The following is a 12,945-nucleotide window of genomic DNA, read 5'->3' as shown; positions in this document are numbered from 1 at the left end:
AAGTGCACCAAACCTACTGTGAAAAGTGAAGGTGGTTCGCTGAGGCCACTGGCTCCAGTATATAAAGGGAAGGTCAGGTTCATCTTAGTCTCCTGACCTCAGTATCATTGAACCACTGTGGGGAGAGCTCAAACGTGCAGTTCATACAAAACAGCCCAGGAACTTAGAGGAACTGGAGGCTTTTTGCCAAGAAGAATGAGCCGCTTTACCATCAGAAAAAATAAAGAACCTCATCCACAACGACCACAAAAGACTCCAAGCTGTCATAGATGTTAAAGGGTACACAGTATTAAGAACTGGGGTGTGTAAACGTTTGATCAGGGTCATTTTGGTACTTTCTTTTTTCATTAGTAAAAAAAAAACGTTTTGTGTTATCTTTTATATTCTTTGAAAAATAGTCAATTTTAAGGGTATGTAAACTTTTGAGCACAACTGTACAGTATAAGAATCACATTGCAGAGGTTTGAACTCCTGGGTTTTAAACACGATCCAAAAGAGACAGGATATTTCCTTCTCTGCAGTGGATATTATTCTGCAGTAATAAATTTACCATAGCTGTTTTTGTGATTTACTAATTGCAATTATTTAAACCGCAAGTTTCATTTATTTGCAATTAACCTTTCACCTCTGCTCTGCCACATGTCCCGAAAGCTTTTAACAAGCTGCGCATATTGGTTTCGACAAAGACCAGGTGCTAGTCTCATTATTAGCTGTGCGGGCCAGCTCCTGTGCGCACCTACTTACTCTCACATGCGCCTTTCATCTGACCATTCCTCCACTCCTACAGACCTGCTACGTTACCGTTGCCGCCCCTTTGATTGAGCGCCTGATTGCTGTGGTTTATTTATGCGGTTTCTAGCTCGGTACAGCCGTAATAAAAGTGCCATTGTTCACGCCAGCTCATGCCTGTTAGATCAGATGTGACAAAAACACTTATTAAAACTGCAGAAGGAATTTACGGTCATGCAATATTTCAGATGCCAGAGCTCAAATGCGTTTCTGAGGTTTGAAATACAAGCTCAAAATTGGAAATCAACCCGAGCGTTTGCAGTCGAGTGTTGCTGTTGCGCCCTCGCTTTATTTATCCTGGTTGTAAATATGGTGTGAACTCCATGATGAGTTGCATTCTTGGATAAACTATAAACTGCATTCTGTTTAGTCGCCTGTGGTGAATATCTCTGTGAGTAAACCTGTCTGCATGACATAACAGCACAGAGTTACTTGTATAACTCTGTCGGCACTAATGAACTGTGGAGACTGCCCATAAATCTGAACATTATTCAAAATAACTCTTGCTTGATTCCTGATTTATGTGCACTGTCAATGTGTCTTTGTGCCTCAATATGGGTTAATCCATGGATTCGAAGTACTTTTTGTATTGAGGCTAAGACCTGCAAACACTTAAAGTTGTAATTCCAAAGCCTCGCATATAAGATTTCCTGTTGTTTTCTGGATTATGCCTCTTATAACTATCATCGTCTTTGGTTGCGTTTTTTCCACTTCAGCGGAATAAGCTGCGTTCACACAATTTCATAGCATTTTTAAGAGGCTATTCAAGGGTTTCAGTCACGTGACTTTTCCCTGTTATGAGCACCATTTGGAGCACTTTTAAACATTCAAAACATAGAGCCTTTGGTTTTGAATTGTTAAAGCTACACCGTATAACACTTCCCTTAATTAATAGAATAAGATTCAAGCATTTGTTTTTATTACAGATATTGTTATTGTTGAAAAGTACATAGAAAAATTAACAAAAGTTTGTCTTGTAACTTTACTGGGAGCGTCTTTTCTATGAAGATTTTTTTTTATTGCGGGCCACATATTGAAGTCTATTGCTGGGTTTCAGGTGACATCACAGCGTTTTAAAGACCTATAATATTTCTACAGGTGGAGGGCAGGTAAAATCCTTTTGAGGAGATTGTTGGGTGTTGTCCAGTGGACCCAGTCAATGATATTAATGATCATTTTTGTAATTCTTAAATGTTATTTTTAGATACTACTTGTGGAAGTGTAATGCAGTTAATAGGAACAACTGGCTCCTGCCCCCACATGGTAGTGTGACATCATCACATTCTAGATCCTGGAAAGGCCATACGGCCTTTGCTCTGCCCGATCCCATCAGACCTTGGAAGCTATGCAGGGAAGGGCCTGGTCGGTCTTTGGATGGGAGACCGTTTGGTAACACTGGGAAGCCTGGCGAATGTAGTGAGTGAGTGAGAGAGTGGTTGGTGGTGGTTGGAGGGGCCGATGGCGCAGACTGGTTGCCTCGCTTCCATCAGTCTACCCAAGGGCAGCTGTGGCTACAATAGCAGCTTACCATCACCAAGAATGTCTTTGAGTGTCCGGAAAAGCGCTATATAAAACTGATGCATTATTATTATTATTATTATTATTAAGAACCAATGCGGTGTGGAGGGCCGCAGATCGGTGGTCAATGCTGTGAATATTTCAACTGAGTTCATTTAGCAGAGTTGTCCCACACCTTTATTTAGATTTGGAACCTTAAAACCAGCTCTTTCCCACAAACAAAATGTTCGTTTTTGAGGTATAATTGCGTAGAATTATGAAACTTGACGTACTGTATATAGTACAATCTCAGGCTTCTTGTTGAAGACCTGAGGGCCACCAAAAAGCGGTCTGACCTAACCCAGGGCTGTGGCTGCTGCATTTGGGCACCTCTGGGCTAGGTCTTCATCCATCCATTCTGTGTCTAGCTGGTCATTAGGAACATGTTTTGTTTTGCTGGAAACAGTATAATCCAACACTGTGTTCCTTAAATTGCTATTGCTACGCCCATTTTTATAATGTTTTTCAAAGATACAAATCAGAAAAAGGGACTGGGTGCTGCAGTTATTTGAATGTAGTTTTTAAGAGGTGGGTTTTGATCCTTGTCCTACAACACCATTCAGAACAGAAAACAGACTTTGTTGTTTGAAGGTAAAACTTTCGTTGGATCTTTGAAACTGAAGCACATACCTTCATAAACCTAAAACTGGCTCAAGGTTCAATTGTCTGTCAGCACTCACTTTTTCACTCTAGGCCTATAACATTCCCTACAATTACTATCTACACAATATGCCTCTGGATTTTCTGGATTTTTCTTTAAATACAGCCCCCCACCCATTGAGTAATACGGACCTCTGCCCTCCATCTCAATTTGGACATCATGTGAAAGAATTTGATATTTCAGTCCGCGCCCGCCCTGTTCTCCTTTTCCCCTTTCTTCTCTGTTTCATTCACGTTGATGGATGAGCGGCGTTTCCTCTGGAGGACTTTTGACTTCCCGTGGGGGTCAAGGCTGTGGCTCGCAAAGCGCCGACACACCGCCGCGGTCACAAGATATCCACAAGAATGTTAATGACTGAGGACAAACGCGTACAAGAGCCTCGGCGCACACACGTATTAATCTATGTCACCATCGTGCGCGAGTGCAAACAGCAGATTAGTCGTGCTGCGGGATGATTTATGGCACCGTGGGGCATGTTGGTCAGTCATTGAACGAGCGTGAAGTTCCAATAATGCCTAAGGAACGACCGGCGAGCCGTAACCTGTACCTGCGGTGAACAGACTCGCAGAAAAGACAGGATGAGGATGATGAGTCTCTCTGGCTGGAAGTGAAGGGTTTCCAAAGAATGGCGCGCGACACTCATTAGCCGAGGTGAAGAGAGCTGCTATAGTTCAGTGGTTCTTAACTGGTGGGTCGGGACTATAAAGTGGGCTGCGGATCCGTTTTCAGTGGGCTGCGAGCTTTTCCCTGGTGATGTCTTTGTAGGCTCTCAGTCGTACAGGAGTTGTCCATCTTCAATGAAAGTTCTTGTGTCATCTTCTGTAAGTTCAGCTCAGTCCATAGACTACACAGTATATTCACCTTATTCTGGAAGTTCGCGTGGGCGCCGCCATGAATTGTGCCCGCCCCTTTTCTCCTATCAGTTAACATAGGACTGGAGAAGTCAAGATAAAATCTGTTACTACACAAAAACAAAGCCGACTTTAAGAAGTGCAGAGAAACGGTGCAGTGTTGACTTGTTGGTGCAAGTGAACATTGGACATTTTACACAATCAATCTACTAAACATCAGATTTTAGAGGCAAACATTTTCCCTCGTTCTCCGTTGAAATTATTGGACTTCACACTCTCCCGGAAGTGTCAAGACAAGGCAAAAGTCTCAGACCAATTTTTGGTGGCCCTCAGGCTTCATTTTAAATCGGCACTCATCGTAGGAGCAAGCTTAACCTCTTGAACCGAGCACATTTTCTCCAGTTTGACTTTACCCAAATCTAAAAACTTATTGAAAAAATGTGTCAAAATAGCCACAAAAATGAGCAGAGAAGGGGATGAAAACATAACAAAAGAGTGACATGGGATGATTGGGGGGTCTTTCATCTCCCCCTATAGTGTCTCTGGCCAGAAAACCCCCCTTGCAACTTTCCCTGCACTGGGTCGGAGGCGCAATACACTAATAGAATCACAAAGCTAACGGGCAAAGCTAACTGCGGGCTAGCACCACTTTAGCAGTATTTACAGCCAAGTTTGAGTGAAAAAAATATCTCCATTGTGTAATTGAGTTGTGGCACAACTCCCTTTGTCTTTTCTGTCAGCGTAGTATTTACTCTCACAGACAATTAATGAGTTAAAAAAAGGCACCATGCTAGAGGCTTATGACCTCTAGGGGCATGAGTTACTTAGTTTTGTTACCCAGTCAAATGTTTGATTGCACTGACCACCGATCTGTGGCCCTCCCGGCTGTTACCAGTTCCATCCCTTGATGGAAAAAAAGTGTGGACACCCCTGCTTTAAGTGGTACTGAGCGTAGGTCCTGTAAATTAAAAGATGCTGCCAATCCCGTTCAAGTAAACACACTCGTAATCTCTGGGCAAGACCAATGACCCACTTTACATCAGCTCACATAAAGTTATTATGTGCTCCATAAATCAATCAAATAGGGTTGTAATAACTTAACTACAGGCTACGCCTTCAAAACAAAACAAACGTGTGTTAGAGATTACACATGTTACTCATGTTGTTTGCTAATGCCTGGAGTGGGGAAATAGTGTCAGCGCAATCCATTTTTAGATTAAAATGATGTGATTAAATACTGTTTCGTGAACAATCAAAACAACTGGGAAAAAAGGTAATAATATTATTCATAGTCCATAAAACTGATTGCCCAACAAAAACACCACCTCTGTTAAACTCTTCTGGCTGTTATGTTGGATGTTGTAGAAGAAAGCCTATAGTTTGCAGTGAGTCCCGTTATTTTCTCTCTGTCCCCTCTCTCTCTCTAGTAAAACACGTTCCATAACTTTCACAGCTCCCGTACAAAAACACCAGCTCTCCCTTTCAGCAGCTGGACTCCGTTTACCTTCACCTGCGCAGTCCTGCTCCTGCTCCCCATTAGGCTTCTCTCGCTCACACTTTCCTGAACACAGACGGACGGCTTGTCAGTCTTTCAACGCATACTTTCACCGCTGGCAACAAAATGTCATACCGGAGCTTCAAACATGTCAGCTCCTATGTGATTTTGGGTTTGTTTGTTAAAGATCTTAAGAAACAGGAGCTAAAGCTTTTAAAGCGTGTTTCATAACAGTAAACAGGATTAAAATGTCCATAAGTTGTGCAATAAACAATCGTCCAGCGTATTTGCCTCGTAAACATGTAACTAACCAGCTCAGCCTCCTATAGCTGAGCGGATTAGAGTTGATCTTAAGTGGGCTTCTGGATTTAATTATTCTAAACAACGACTTTACACTTTGCACCAGGTTTGCAAAAATATCCCATAAAACACCCACATATTCATTTATGTTACAAAAATTTCTCCAGGTTGGCTTTAGGCAAATCTAAAAGCGTCAAAATAACAAGGATGAAAACACAACAAAAATGTGACGAAATGTGCCGGGAAATTAACATTAGCAAAATAAAAAAGCGTCAAAAATGCAGCAAAAACGTAATGAAAACACAACAGAAAGGCAACGAGAAAAGGGATGAAAAATCTACAAAAAAGTGACAAAAACACAACAAAAAAACAATGAAAGAAGCAACAAAAGTGTCCCAGAATAAAAACAATAACACAACAAAAATGTGACAAAAAAGCTCCGAAAGAGCAATAATAATGTGCTGGAAAAGCAACAATAGCAAAATGAAAAAGCCAAAAACAGTGACATAAAAGTGAAAAAACACCGCAAAAAAGTAACGAAAAAAGTGATAAAAGTGTGCCTGAAAAGCAACAATAAAACAACAAAAAAATGAGAAAAAGAGCAACAAAAACAGGCAAAAACACTCGAAAGCATGACAAAAACCTGGCTATAGCGCGACCAAAAAAATTAGGATCAGTTTTGTAGGCCTTAGCTTTCAAATGAGTCATTACACTGTTGCTCTCCAGTCGAGAAGCTTTAAGATTTGGGTAAAACCGAACTGGAGAAAATGCACTCGGTTAAGGCGGGGGTAAAGAGGTTAAAACCACACATTTTCTATGATTTCGTGTGTTTACGAACATCATCACATAAAGTCCTGCAAAGTGCTTGTTTAATTTTGTGATGGTGAAGTTTCCAATGGAGATCTGCCTCTGGGGAATAATAACCGAAACCCAATAGGCTGTAAGATGATCATCTGACGCTCGCACCAATAAACCCTGCATGTGTCAGCGCGCGAAATTGGCCTTGTTTATCTTTGTGTTTAATGTTTCCTCGACATCTCATGGTTTTGACTCCTCGGCTTTTATTCCAAGCCACAACCCCAGACCCATCCTGACCACAGACCGCCGCTGCCGTCTCCAACTCCTGTAAAAGCCATCGCTCTCGCTCTCTCCCGTTCCCCCTCTCTCTTTTTCAGTCATTGACAAAGTGCCAGTCTTCCCCTCTGTGTGGCTGTCACTGCTCTCCTCCCCTCGGTGATTATGGGGGAGACCTTGTAACCCTGCTCTGCAAGGGAAGGAGGGGGGACGCCGGCCCCTAACAATAACACAAATATTCTGGACGGCCTCGTGAAACGCCAGTGCAGCACCTCCATCTCTCTTTCGGCCCTTTTTCTCTCTGCGGTTCCCTCCCCCCATTTTAGTCCATTACAGGCCCCCTTCTGTTTAAACACACCCTAAACATTTCGAGGCGAAAGGCCCTGTAGAAGTTTTATAGTCATCAAACCGTTAATTTGCACTTGACCATTTCACTGCTTTCTTCTTTTAACTTGAGTACATAAGCGTCGCTCTGCAATGAAGTCGTTTATTAGCATGAAATTGTTTTTCAGTACAAGCTTTTAACCTCTTAAGCAAGCACATTTTCTCCAGTTTGGCTTTATTCAAATGTAACAGCTTAAAAAAAGAGCATCAGAATAGCAACGATGAAAACACAAGAAAAAAGTGACAAAAACGAGGATGACAATGCACTAAAAAAACACAAAAGAGAAAGAAGATGGATGAAAATGCAGCAGAAAAGTGACAAAAAAGAGATGAGAACATGACAAAAACGTGGCAACAACGGGACAGAAAAGTCACTATCACTTCGGTAGGTCTTAGCTTTCAAATTAGGCACTTATTGTGTACTTATTGTACATAAGATACCTCTTTTTTCTTCTATTTAACTGTTTGTACATTTCCTGTCAGTTTTTGCACTACCTGAGTGATCTTATTGAATGCCGAATGTAACAAGTGCATTTCTTCTTTGTTAGATCAATAAAGGATTATCTTATCTTATCTTATTACAGAAAATCTGCTCTGTTCAGTCGTGGGGGTAAGAGGTTTACTATTGGTTATAATGTTGTTCTTTCATAAAAAATGAGTTGGGGTCCTGTGTGTTTTAAAGGCCATTCCTTCATTATGATCATTTCAGTGCAGTCAGTAGGTGGTATTGTTTCAAGCCTTATTCAAACTGTTTACTTCACATGCTCAGGTTTTTGTGGGCACAGAAACTAGAACTGAATATCTTTTTACAGCAGAGGTAACCAAACTTTTTTCACTGAAGGCCACATACAGAAAGATATACAAACAACAGGTCCACACTCAGTAGAGGTCAGATTTATGACTTCACCATTGTATTTAAGTTAGCAAATTCAATAAAATGTTAATTATGCTTTTTAATTAAATATGTTTAAAGTAAAAAAACAGCCTTCATCAAAGCTTTATATTAATGCATTTTCATTCATTTTATATATATTCAATTAAAGCAAAAACAAAATAATTGTCAATAACATTTTTAGAAATGATAGTGGGCCAATTAAAAGTGGGCTGCGGGCCGCAGTTGACCCGCGGGCCGTAGTTTGGACACCCCTGGTTTACAGTTTCTCTAGTCATAGGGCTGCTGCGTTTATCAATATCGGCTACTGCAATAATAAGTCTTAGAGCTCAACCGTCCCACCCACTTCCAGCCACGTGCCGGGTTCTGGACATTAAAAACTGCATTCATTTTTAGCATAGATTTTTCAAACAGTTCAAATAATAAGAGTTTAAAGGCGTGTCACCGGCTAATCAGCTATGTGCTAACTACCGACCATTGCTCGGGTATTTTACAAGAAAAAAACACTTTAAAATACGGCGGAACATTTTACACAAATCTTCAGTTTAACCTTGTCTTTATGTCCATGAGTTAGCACATCAATGATCAGCCGGCGTCATGCTTTTAAACTCTTTTTGAAACTCAGGGTCTATTACAGATCATAGTGAAGTCAAGGTGTCCAACAGTAATTTAAATTCCTTGAAAAAGCATAAAATGCAGCCGTTAAGGCCGTTTACATATGGAGATGTTTTGGGGGTTTTGCCTGTTTACTGCCTCACATAACCTTAGATATAATGTGCTCAGGGAATGTTGCCCACTTGTTTATGGTCGCACACTTTGAAAGATACACCGAAAGTGGTTTGGTTGAAAAAGAGGCCAAACATGTTTATCTGCAGCAGAAATATTTACAGCCGTTACCAACCACATTTCACACACAGCCAGATGGATTTACAGCACAGCAGAGGTACACATCCTCACCGTGACCTTACGATTGCGGTCTTTGAACTTTTTCAATTAACGCTCAGTGAAAAGGTGCATGTTCCTGGCAGCGTTTTAATATTGAAGAAGTGCAAATAAAGTCGTGTTGACTTTCTTTTGTATCGTGTTTAAAAAGCAAAGGAAAAGAAAGTAGAGTTTGTCCTCTGTCATTTGGCCAATCCTTTTACGGGCCAAACTGCTAGAAGCCCCATAAAGGACTCGACCACAGTGCACTGTCCAGCGACATTTGTCCAGATCTTGCGCTATAGCTGGAGCAAAACAAAATAGCAACATTAAAAGTCATTAAAGCAGTACTAAGTAACTTGCTTACCTTAATAAATCCTTTTCGTGGTCCCTCTGGGGGTAATACAAGTGTTAATGGGATGATTGGAGAGTATTTCATCTCCCCTGGTGTCTCTGGCCAGAAAACCACAATTGCAACTTCGCTGCCTACGGGTCAGAGCCACCAATACACACTATTGGAATCACAAAGAAGAAGCTAACATGCTAACGGGCAAAGCTAACTGCAGGCTAGCACCACTTAAACAGTATTTACAGCCAAGTTTGAGTTAAAAATATTATTTCTCCATTGTGTAAATTTTTATGTACAATATCCCTCTCTCCCTTTGTCTTTTCTGTCAGCGTAGTATTTACTCTCACGGACAATTAACAAGTTAAAAAACGCAACATGCTACGACACCTGCAGTGGCGCTTATGGCCTCTAGGGGCATGAGTTTCTTGGTTCTGCCTGAAATGAATTGTGCCAAAATCAAGGCCTTAAATATTATCAGCATCGAAATTGCCATTGCACAAGTATTTTTACTGTTTTAGTTAATAAAAAATACCAGCATTTATGGTCTAAAACATATTCAGTTGCAGTTTTGGCTGAAATTGACCACTTTTTTTCTCTCAAAAGTTTCCCTCTGCCTGAACCGAGTGCATTTTCTCCAGTTTGACTTTATCCCAATCTAAAAGTGTCAACCAAATAGTGACAAAAACGAGGCGATGACATGACAAAAAAGCGATGAAAAATAAGTGATGAATAAGCAACAAAAAAGTGACAAAAAGACAATGAAAACAAAACAAAAAAGCAATGAAGAATGTCAAAAATGTGACAAAAAAGAGACCAAAACGCAGCAACAATGTGACTGCAAAGCTAGGATCACTTTTGTAAGTCTTAGCTTTCAAATGAGGCATTAAACTGTTGCTCCCCAGTCGAGAATCTTTTAGATTTGTGTAAAGCCGAACTGGAGAAATTGCACTCGGTTCAGGCGGGAGGTAAGAGTTAAACAATGTGGCATTTGTAGCATTAAAATATCGTATTTGGGCATTAAAAAGCACTACATTTGACTTGCCTGTGTAAACCCTGTGTAGGATCTTGGATACTTGTACCAAGCTAGAGGATGAGCTGAAAGTTACAGTTACAAGATAATCGCTCGTACAACTGCGCATATCTCCGCACATCTCTGTGACTTCTTGACTCTTCTCGAGGATGAAAGAGATCAAGCCTTGTCTTTCTGTGTAAAGAACCAGCTAATCCTTATGAGATCCTTGTGACAGTGGCAAAGGGCCATAGGGTGTTAGTGCTCAGAGGAATGCTTTTGACACTTTATCCATTTGGTTACACTGTGTCTCAGATGGCTCTTCACATGGGAACCGTTATGTGTGTGCATGCCTGGCGCGTTCCTGCTTATTGTATAAACTCGACAACTCCCTCGCTCTCAACGCCCCGGCGGAGCGACAGGGAACTTTCCAGCTGCTCGTGACAGCTGCGTACAGTCAGAGAGGACAGAGAGGAACCAAGCGGGGGGAAAAAGAAAAAGAGCTGAAAGATAAGACTATTAAGGAGAAGTGTGACTGTGGTTGTCCAGCTGTCTATCGGATGACCACATCAGCAGTGTCCTGTTTCCTCAGCGTTACATTCTTAAAGTTGTGTTCAAATGGCTTTATTATATAGGACTGTTGAGTTTTGAGTGAAAATGTGCAGTCGGAGAGAGCACGGACAGGCATGAATCCGGGGGAATCAAAAGAGCTGAAAGATGAGATAATTCTAGAGAAGTGTGACTGTGACTATCCATCTGTCTATCGGATGACCACATCAGCAGTGTCTAGTATTGAGCGTGTCCAGACATTTTTCAAGTATCACTGGACCCTGGGGATACTCTGTTATACTATCGGGTGCCACTAAGGGCTGGGTACAGTTACATTTTTCTCCGATACCGCTACTTTAACCATACTTGGTTTTCAATATCGATACTAAAATGTTTGTCGTCTATAACCAGAAAACAGAACTACATTGTTCATTTGTTCAATAAAATATTTTTTTCTTTTTTATTTGTATCATTTATTTGAGCTAAAACAACAAAGTCACTTCCTTTAAAGAGACTATAGGGAGTTTAAAAATGTTAAAATTATGTATTTTCCTCCCCCTACATGTTCCAGCCATGTCCTAATGTGTAGAATAAGCCCAGACCTGTTCACCACAACTGCCTCTAAAATCCTAAACTGTCACTTAAAAAGGTGTCACTTGGGGTCCGAATTGCCGTCATGCACGAGCTTATAGAAGGTGCAGTTACACATATGGCCTGAGGTGGCAGTAGCGAGTATAAAATGGCCAACTTGCATCCAGCCCCTTTAAAGGAACAGGCCACCGTTTTTACATACTGAGATATGTTCTTACCTGAGCTTAGACGAGTTGATGTGTAACTGTCTGGTCTTTGTGCATGCCCTCAGTCATGCAAATAGACCAAGGACGTTAGCATTTAGCCTCTCCCAGCATATTCCTAAACCGGGGTGAACTTTGAAGCTACCAAGCTCTTCCAGGTTTTCCCTATTTAAATACAGTTACCTGAAAAGTTACACAAAGTATAGTCACACAAAATTAAACATGTTGATTTTCTAAGTGGATAAAAGGGGGTACTATATTGTAAGGCATAATAACACCTTAGGAGCACTTCAACTTTTCTACGCGGATGTCTATTTTTATTTGCATGACACCTGACAGGTACGCATCAACTCGTCTAAGCTCAGGTAAGAACATATGTCAGTATGTAAAAACGGTGGCCTATTCCTGGACCCAACAGGCTGAAGATCGATTTAACGGTGCCCAGCCCATCGTGGCATCCTGCATTTTACACCCAGTTTAAACATAACTCATTTTTATCTTTGGTCTATTTTAGTCCTTGCTCTAAGTCTGGTGTTTGTTGGAAAGTGAATATGTGATCAGGTGTGAAACGTTTGAGAACCGATGTACAGAGTATTCATTCACTATGTTTTACTTCAGAAATTCCAGATACATGAAAAAGCAATGACTGGCAAACTCTTGACAAATGTTTCTGCAACAGTAACATTCTGGGAAACGCTCTGGTTTCATTTTCTGTGCCGGAGATTATTTGACTCCAAACACAAGGAGTTTATGTAGGGGAAAAAAAAACCTTTGTTTCATTGGGTGTAGACTTCAGTATTGTATTTGTGGCTCAATCAGCAGGACATCTAAACCGGACAAGGAGGTCTCCAGTTTAAGTCACATTCAGTTTCCATTATTATGACACTGGGCCAGTGCAGATCTGCGCTCCGCTGAGTTCTCCGCTTCCCTCCATATCCTTCTCTTTCGCCTGTGTGGTCTTTCATTAGTTTGGCTCAGCGCTCCAACATTCTTGTCCCGCGTCCTTGTGGCTTTGCTGAATATTTTACCTGATGTAATGTGTCAGTCCTAAGCGATACAGTCGGGCTCATATTTCGATGATTTACAATTTCATATCTTTTGAATAAACGATTAACAGTAGCTTCGGCTCTCCCAACTTACATAACACACCAATACTAAAACATAAGCCAGTGGTTGCATTGAAACCAGTCGAAAAATGCACTTCTTCAACTTGATTCCCATGTGACATTATTTTGAAGCCATGCCAGTACAATTTGTGGCTCCTCGACCCACCTCTGCACATTTCTCCTTGACATTTCATCTGTGGTTTCAGGTTAGGTA

The 12,945-nt window shown here is 41.1% G+C and overlaps 1 protein-coding gene across 2 annotated transcripts in view; it reads left to right on the top strand.

Moving 5' to 3' along the window:
• Positions 1-12,945, top strand: part of adamtsl4 (ADAMTS-like 4) — a 52,837-nt gene that overhangs the window by 11,801 nt on the left and 28,091 nt on the right. The window lies entirely within an intron of this gene.

This window comes from Gobius niger (assembly GCF_951799975.1).
Source record: "Gobius niger genome assembly, chromosome: 8".
Classification (NCBI taxonomy): Eukaryota; Metazoa; Chordata; class Actinopteri; order Gobiiformes; family Gobiidae; genus Gobius; species Gobius niger.
Note: the sequence above shows the minus strand (reverse complement) of the source record. Positions and strands in the feature narration are given on the sequence as shown.